General features: G+C 34.0%; 1 pseudogene; it reads left to right on the forward strand.

The window, feature by feature from the left end:
- Positions 1 to 2,993, forward strand: part of LOC132165790 (cytochrome P450 94A1-like) — a 4,288-nt pseudogene extending 1,295 nt beyond the window's left edge.
- Positions 2,994 to 7,586: the final 4,593 nt, after the last annotated feature.

Consider the following 7,586-nt stretch of genomic DNA (forward strand, 5'->3'; position numbering starts at 1 on the left):
GTCGAGAGGGATGAGAAAGAGTGAGTAAATAGGTAAATGCTTTTAGTTTGGATAATGGGGATGCGTGGGTGCGTTTGTGCTTTGTAATTATTCCATTATTACTAGGTTTGACCTTTGCATTTGATTTTTTCTATTGCATTTTAGATGAAATTTTTATAAGTTAGTAATCATATCAATAAACTCGTTAATTATTCCAAAAATTTTGAACTAGTTTTTATGATCAAGCTAATTCGATGTTTTCTGTTGCTGTTGCTTCGGTAAGTGACTAGTAAACAATGTTAATGCAATCCCACGCGTTTCACACATTGAACAGGTCCTATTCGCGTGAATGTCGGGATGTATTTGTAGAATTAATTTCATATGAGAACAGGTCCTGAAAAGTAAAATCATGACTTTGGAGCTCTGGTGCTGAAAAGCCAACAGATTACATGATTGTTGAAAAGTCAGCATTATACATATATATTCTATTAGGTTTCCTGATATCGAATATATATAATATATCAAATGATTCTCTGATTCTCTGATATATCAAAAAGACAGCCTTTTTGTGCCTACCAATTAGAATTGGACAGGGAGGAAATGAGGTGAAAAATCCAACCCTCATTTTTCTCCTCTCCCTCTCTATCTTTTTCTCTCTCTCTCCAGCGGCGCCGTGCTACCCAGCCCAGAGCTTGCCATTGACGACGCCGGAGCACAGCCTAAATTTTGCCAGAGAAGACGACAGAGCCCAAACCAGACCTCTCCGATGCTCCCCCTCTGTCTCTGTGACCGGAACACAGAAAAAAATTTCTCTGCTGCCCTCCCACTCTCACTCTCACAGACACACACCGGCAGCAGAGGAAAAAATTTCTCTGCTGCCCAGTACTTTCTCCACATCAACGTTTTTGAACATCAAAATTGCTAAGGGACACCACAAGATTAATTTGACATATTCTTGTTTGGAGGGCTGTGCTAGGATTATCAAAAAGAAATTGGTTCCGTAATTTAACAGGGCCGATCTGTCTTTTCATTCAAGTGTTACCCAGGCTATTTAAATTCTTGTTGGTTTATGACTTAAAATCTGGGCGTCAGATTCATAACGTCTCTCTGCCATCGATTTTTTTGAGGAGATATGCTGCATGTTGTCCCTCTTGAAGCACCGGTTACATTTTATTTATTGGAGTGGCGGAGTCAAGATTTTCTTACTGTAGAGGCGGGATGTAAGATTAATATTTAATTCATATAAAATAATATTATATTATACTATAGTTTATCAAAAACTAATATAAATTATTTCGTTATTTCAAAGTTTAAAACACTTTGAAAAATTATTACATGTCCAATTAATTACTTTTAATATTTAATTATTTATTAATGATATGTAATTATTTTTGAGTTATTTTATTTAACATTTAGAAAATATATGTTAATTGATATAAGTCTATAAGAGTGGACGTATAGCATTGGGCAGAGGAGAAATATTTTTTTTTTGTATTTTTTTTTTTTTTTTTTTTGAGTGAGTAGAGTTTAAATCCATTAAAGTGGTTGAAATTAACAAGAAATTAAAAAAAAAAAAAAAAAAAAAAGAGGCTAAAATGCCAAAAATTTATTGTCAACGTAGTAGGCTGAAAAAAAGAAGGAAAGTGGGTCTCTCATGTTCCAGAAGAGTCAGAGTGAGAATAAAATATGAAACTTTTGAGAGAGAAAGAAAGATCCAGAAAGGAGAAATAAACTGTTTGAGAAAAATGGAGAAAAGGAGGGGAAGCATGAGGACTGGATGAGAGAGATGGAAGAGAGAAGCTGAGCAAGAGAAGAAGAATAAGAAGAAAAAAGGAGGAGGAAGAGGTAGGGGCAAGAAAAAAGGAGGGAGATCAGTAGGCAACAGAAGAAGAAGAAAACGAAAGGAAGAGGAAGGGTAGGCATAAGAAAACTTAAAACACTACTGCTCAGAAATTTTTTTCAGGATTTTTGCAGGGGCGGGTGCCCCTGCCTATATCCGCCACTGAATTTTATTGGACGGGACTTTGCCAAACTTCCATTTGTCTTGTTTTTGCATAAATTGTTCTTGCTGGGTTTTGCGGCTGTTGGGGATTTTTCTGCCGTTGTTGTATTTGTTTGTATTTTGTTTTTAAATTTTTGTTCATGTAATCCTTATCTTGCCCAGGGTGATTATACAACAGGACTTGCGGCTGCGCTTACGATCGACACTCGGAAAGGGATGCGTCGGAGATCCTAGCGTGCACATACTACGTACAGTTATAGGCAGTTGGAAAGGTGTAATTACCATTCACTGTATTTTCTGAGCTAGTGAAAAGGATGATACGTTATGAAAGGTTATCGTTATACTTTATAGAATCTTCTACGAAAGAGAGGAGAAGCGTCGGAACTCGCCTTCGCTATGCAAGTATCGGCCAGCTCCTATGTGGTAAGTAGCAGATGAAAATTTCTTTAAATTTTGTTCTTACACTTAAAAAAATTCGTATTCTCTCATGTAAATGACACATTTTTTTACATATAAAGATCACCTATATAGACAAATTTTAAGAAATATGGAGTGAATCCCACGGATTGGGAGAGAAGTTTAGTATTCAATGTCTAAATAAAATTAAAATGGCCTGAGTAAGTCCACTGTCCAAGCATGTAATACACTTCTTCTCATTCTTTTTTTTCATTTTTTAAAACTGTCTTTAAATTTAAATATATGGTCCAAAAGGACCTTTCAACTCCGCGTGGTCGCTTCAAACTAGCTTTTTTCATGTCACATTTTTTTTTTCGTCGATCAAAAAAAAGCTCAAAGCCATTACCATACAGAGCCATGGATTTATTATTGTTGCATCTCCCCAGGATTAAACCTGACGGAACTTGTATTCAACTCAAATAAGCTAGTCTTATTCTTTCGGATCAATTCTCATATAGAGAATAGGTTCCTTTTGAATCCGTATCCGTGCTTGCTTGAGAAAGAAGTTGTCTCACACCCCTCTATTCGTTAACCAAACACAGTCCTAAAAAATTGGGTCTCTTTTTTCTTGGAAAAAGGCATGATTTTGATTCGTGTTTGGCCACTCTTTCTGTAATCAAAGTGCAGAGCTTCCTCTTTCATGTTACTAGTAATGCTATTTGCTACCCTTTCAAAAAAAAGTAATGCTATTTGCTAGGCTATTACCTTACCACTTACCTTAAATATGTTGATAGGAATTTAATTTTGCTGAGTCGAGTACTAATATTTAAATTCTATTTGTTTAATTTTGTTTTTTAACATAAGTTGAGTTTAACTTATTTATTGAATTAGATAACTTGTTTAAGTTCTCTTCATTTATTTATTTATTTTGTTGTGATAGTTTTTTTTTTTTTTTTTTTTAAATTTTTGTAATTTATACTAATTATTAAATTATGGTTAGTATTTATTATTTGAGTAATTAGAGAAATTGACTCAAATTTTAAATAATTTAATTTCGAGTTTATCTGTTTATTTATTATATATATAGACACGCACATATAAAACCACTCACATACTCATAAATACACAGTTATATTCTGTCTTCGATTATAATAATTCAAGATATATTTAGCACATTACAGATAATTTTTTTTAATCTTTATAAATACATACTATTTTTATTACAAAATTTCAAAGTAATAGATGAGCTTAAATCTTTGTTTAAGCTCTATGTAACTTTGTTTGTTTAATAAATAATCAAATCCGTACTTACTCGCCAGGTGCTTTATTTATTTAGTACTTATATGAAATTGTCAATTTATTTTAATCAAAGATTGATTTAGAGTTGTATTATCGATGGCACGATATTAATAGGATAAGAGTTTGGTATAAAATTGATTTAGAGTTATGTCCGGATTTGTTGTTCTGATAAAAATGCTAAAAATCTGTACATATTTGATTTCTATTAGATAATAATAGGATGTTTCAAACAATCCCGCAGCCGGATCATAGTTTTATTTGTACGCGTGAGCGCGTGGAGATGAGAATTTTTAGTAGTCTTTTAGTGTGTGTTTTGCGCATTCTATTATATTTTCTGAAGATGAGAAGGAGAGTTATGTTAATGCGTTTTTAGAGTATTTTTGTTTATTTATTTTATTAAAAAAAAAAATTGTTTTGATATGATATATAGTGGAAAATGATTTTTGTGTTTTTAAGGGTTTTGTATTTTGTTGTTTGTTCAAGTTATTGTTCTAGAACCAAAAAAAAAAAAAAAAAAACTGATAAACAAACTGTTCCCGCCTTGTTCTGTTTGTTGCTCTCTGCTTGTTTCTGCACGACGTCCCAACGTACAAATTATGCATAGAAGCTTGGCGTATTCGCCCGTTCAGGTATGTGCTTATAATTATCATGTCGTTAACCTGCTTGTGTTGTCAACAATCTCGGCCACCCCCCAAGGCCTAGGTGTGGTTCCGGCCACCCCCGACCAATATTGGGGTGGCTCTGGCCAATCCATGTAACTTCATTTTTAAACTTTTTTTAATTTTTTATTATTTTAATTTTAATTTAAAAATTAAAATATTTTTAATAATAAAATGTTGAAAGATGTTTGTCAGAGTTTAAAAGTTAAAATATTTTTAATAATAAAATATTAAAAGATGCTTACCACATTAATTTTATAACAAGCATTTTTTAATATTTTATTATTAAAAAAGTAACTTTATAATATTTTATTATTAAAAAAGTATCTTGTAAGATTTTTAATAATAAAATATTAAAAGATGCCTGTGAAAGTAAATTTTTGCCAAAGAAGTTTGTTTGGCATCTTCTAATATTTTATTATTAAAAAAGTAACTTATAATATTTTATTATTAAAAAAATATCTTGTAAGATTTTTAATAATAAAATATTAAAAGATGCTTGTGAAAGTGAATTTTTGCCAAAGTAACTTCTTTGGCATCTTCTAATATTTTATTATTAATTTTTAAATCAAAATTAAAACAATAAAAAACTTAAAAAAGAAGTTGCTTTTTTAATAATAAAATATTGGAAGATGCGGTCCAACCACTCTCAATAGCAAAAAAAAAATTAATTTTTTTTCTTTTTATTTAGACCTTGGGGTGACTTCGGGGCCAAATTCATTTCTTAAAATGGGTTTGGCCCTTGAGGGTGAGTGGTTCGGCCATCCCCAAGGGCCATGGGGGTAGCCTTGGGCTACGGGGCGAAGCCACCCCCAACCGTCCAAGGGCCTAGGAGTAGCTTCGTGGTCTGGGGTGGCTTCGGCCGAAGTCACCCTTAACTAGAACTAGGGTGGTTCGGCCACTCCTAAGGACCATGAAGGTGGCTTCGGGGCTAAACCCATTTTAAGAAATGGGTTTGGCCATGGGCCGAAGCCACCTCCAAGGGCCTAGGAGTAGCTTCGTGGGCCGGAGCCACCCCTAACTAGAACTGGGGTCGATCACTCCTTGCAGCTTTTTTTTTTTAATTTTTAATTTTTTATTATTTTAATTTTAATTTAAAAATTAAAAAATTTTAATAATAAAATATTAAATTATGCTTACCACATCAACTTCTGAGAGATAAATATAAAAACATTATCGCATTGTATATTTTTTCAATAAAATATTAGATAATGCTTGGCACATTAACTTCTGATGGGCTAAATATGGGAATATTTTTGTATTGTAGCATTTTCCTTTAGAATTTTCCCTCGATTCACGAGGTTTGTCTTCTCGCATCCGGTGCTGTTGCGCCATTTGACCTTTTGCTAGCTGTTCACGTGTCAATGTTCCTTTTTCATTAATCTATTAATTGCCCCCACTGACGCGGTTTTCAACTTTCCCCACCGGTCACTTGGGTCTGAACTGTGTTCTTTTTCATCTGCTGGTAATTTATACTTCTCACGCGCTCTTTTTAATTTATTTTGAATAATGTCCGTCTTCCGCCCGTGGTTTTTCCCACACACTTGAGCAGTTGAGCTAAAATCCACGTGGTTTTCAAAACTTTTCCATTGAATTGGTGTCCCACCACTGCGGCAATCACGCAGATTATGACTTTTCCCACCCGCTCCCACCACCCGATGATGCATGAACCACTCAATTATCTGCTCCACCAACTGACCTTATCTTATCTTTTGCGTGGAACTCTATGAACCATTCGTGACACACCCCATTCAATGAATCAAGTTATAAAAACCTAAAAAACTCACCCACCACTCACGCTGTTTTTGACTTTTCCCACCCGCTCCACCACCATAATGATGCATGAACCGCTCAATTATCTACTCCACCAACTGACCATATCTTATCTTTTGCGTGGAACTCTATGAACCATTCGTGACACACCCCATTCAATGAATCAAGATATAAAAACCTGAAAAACTCACTCGTCACTCACGCAGTTTTTGACTTTTCGCCGCCGCTCCACCACCATAATGATGCATGAACCATTCAACTTCTGGTATGCAAGTGAAGAATTGTATTGAGGAATAATTTCATATTTTTTATGGACAAGATAAGTATAACCTTCCTCTCCTAATCCTTCTTAAATGGTTGGTATCAAATTATTATTATTAGTTTTTTCTATGTAAATAAATTTTATAATGGCTTCTCCTGCATTCACATTCAAACTCTTTATTTTTGTGGAAATTAAATATCAACTCATTATTTTTTTTAGTTAAATATTATTTTTATTAATTTTCAACAAATAGGGAATTATAAAATTATGAATAAAAAATTATAAAATTATTAGTGCATTAAATAAGTTGATTTTTAAGGAACGAGGGATACTTTTTATGTTAAAATAGTGAAATGATAGATGTTTATGTTTTGCCTTTTTTTAAAAAAAAAAAAAAAAATCAGTCACAAAGTAAATAATCAGTAAATTTGTATGGTATATTATTAACTTATATGAATCTACTTAACTCTATCATCCTGTTTGAAATGATATGGAGAAATTATTGCCAAAAAATTGAGGCTAATCATTTTTTTTTAAAAAAGCTATAACATAAAAAAGTGTTATATTTGTTCTGGAGAAATGCTTTGTGGGTATATATATATGCAAAATTGTAACGTTAATTATTTCTCAAGCACTTTTGGTTGGAACAGGATTCTTTCAGTTCATTATGGACTGAAAAATATTCAGTTTCATGGTTAGAATTTTTTCTCAGAAATTCTATAGCTACGAATGGGATACATATCCCATTAATAAAATAATAATAATAATAAAAAATTAAGAAAAAAGAAGGGGGTGGCTTGTCGCCATAGGGGGTGGCCGGGCACCCCTATTTCCCTCTAGGCCAAGGGGTGGCCGAAGCCACCCCAGACAGGTTTTAAATTAAAAAAAAAAATAAGAAAAAAAGAAGGGGTGGCCGGCACCCACATTTTGGGTAGGCGGTGGCTCCAATGGCCTTGGGGGTGGCCAAACCACCTCCAAGAGCCTTGGGGGTGGCCGAAGCCACCGCCTGGCCAGCACCCACAATACAACAAGTTTTTTTGTTTAGTAAAAAAAAAAAAAAGAAAAGATGAAAATGAGTTGGCCCAGAGCTGGCGGGCCAGTGATTATCCGCCACCGTGTTCTTCAATGCTTTGGTGTTTGGGAAACCGGCACTGGCGAGGAAAGCTGCTCAACCAGCCCTGGTGTAAGGAAAGCAGAAGAGGAGCACAACCGGGAT

The sequence above is a fragment of the Corylus avellana genome, chromosome ca11, assembly GCF_901000735.1.
Source record: "Corylus avellana chromosome ca11, CavTom2PMs-1.0".
In the NCBI taxonomy this organism is placed as follows: domain Eukaryota; kingdom Viridiplantae; phylum Streptophyta; class Magnoliopsida; order Fagales; family Betulaceae; genus Corylus; species Corylus avellana.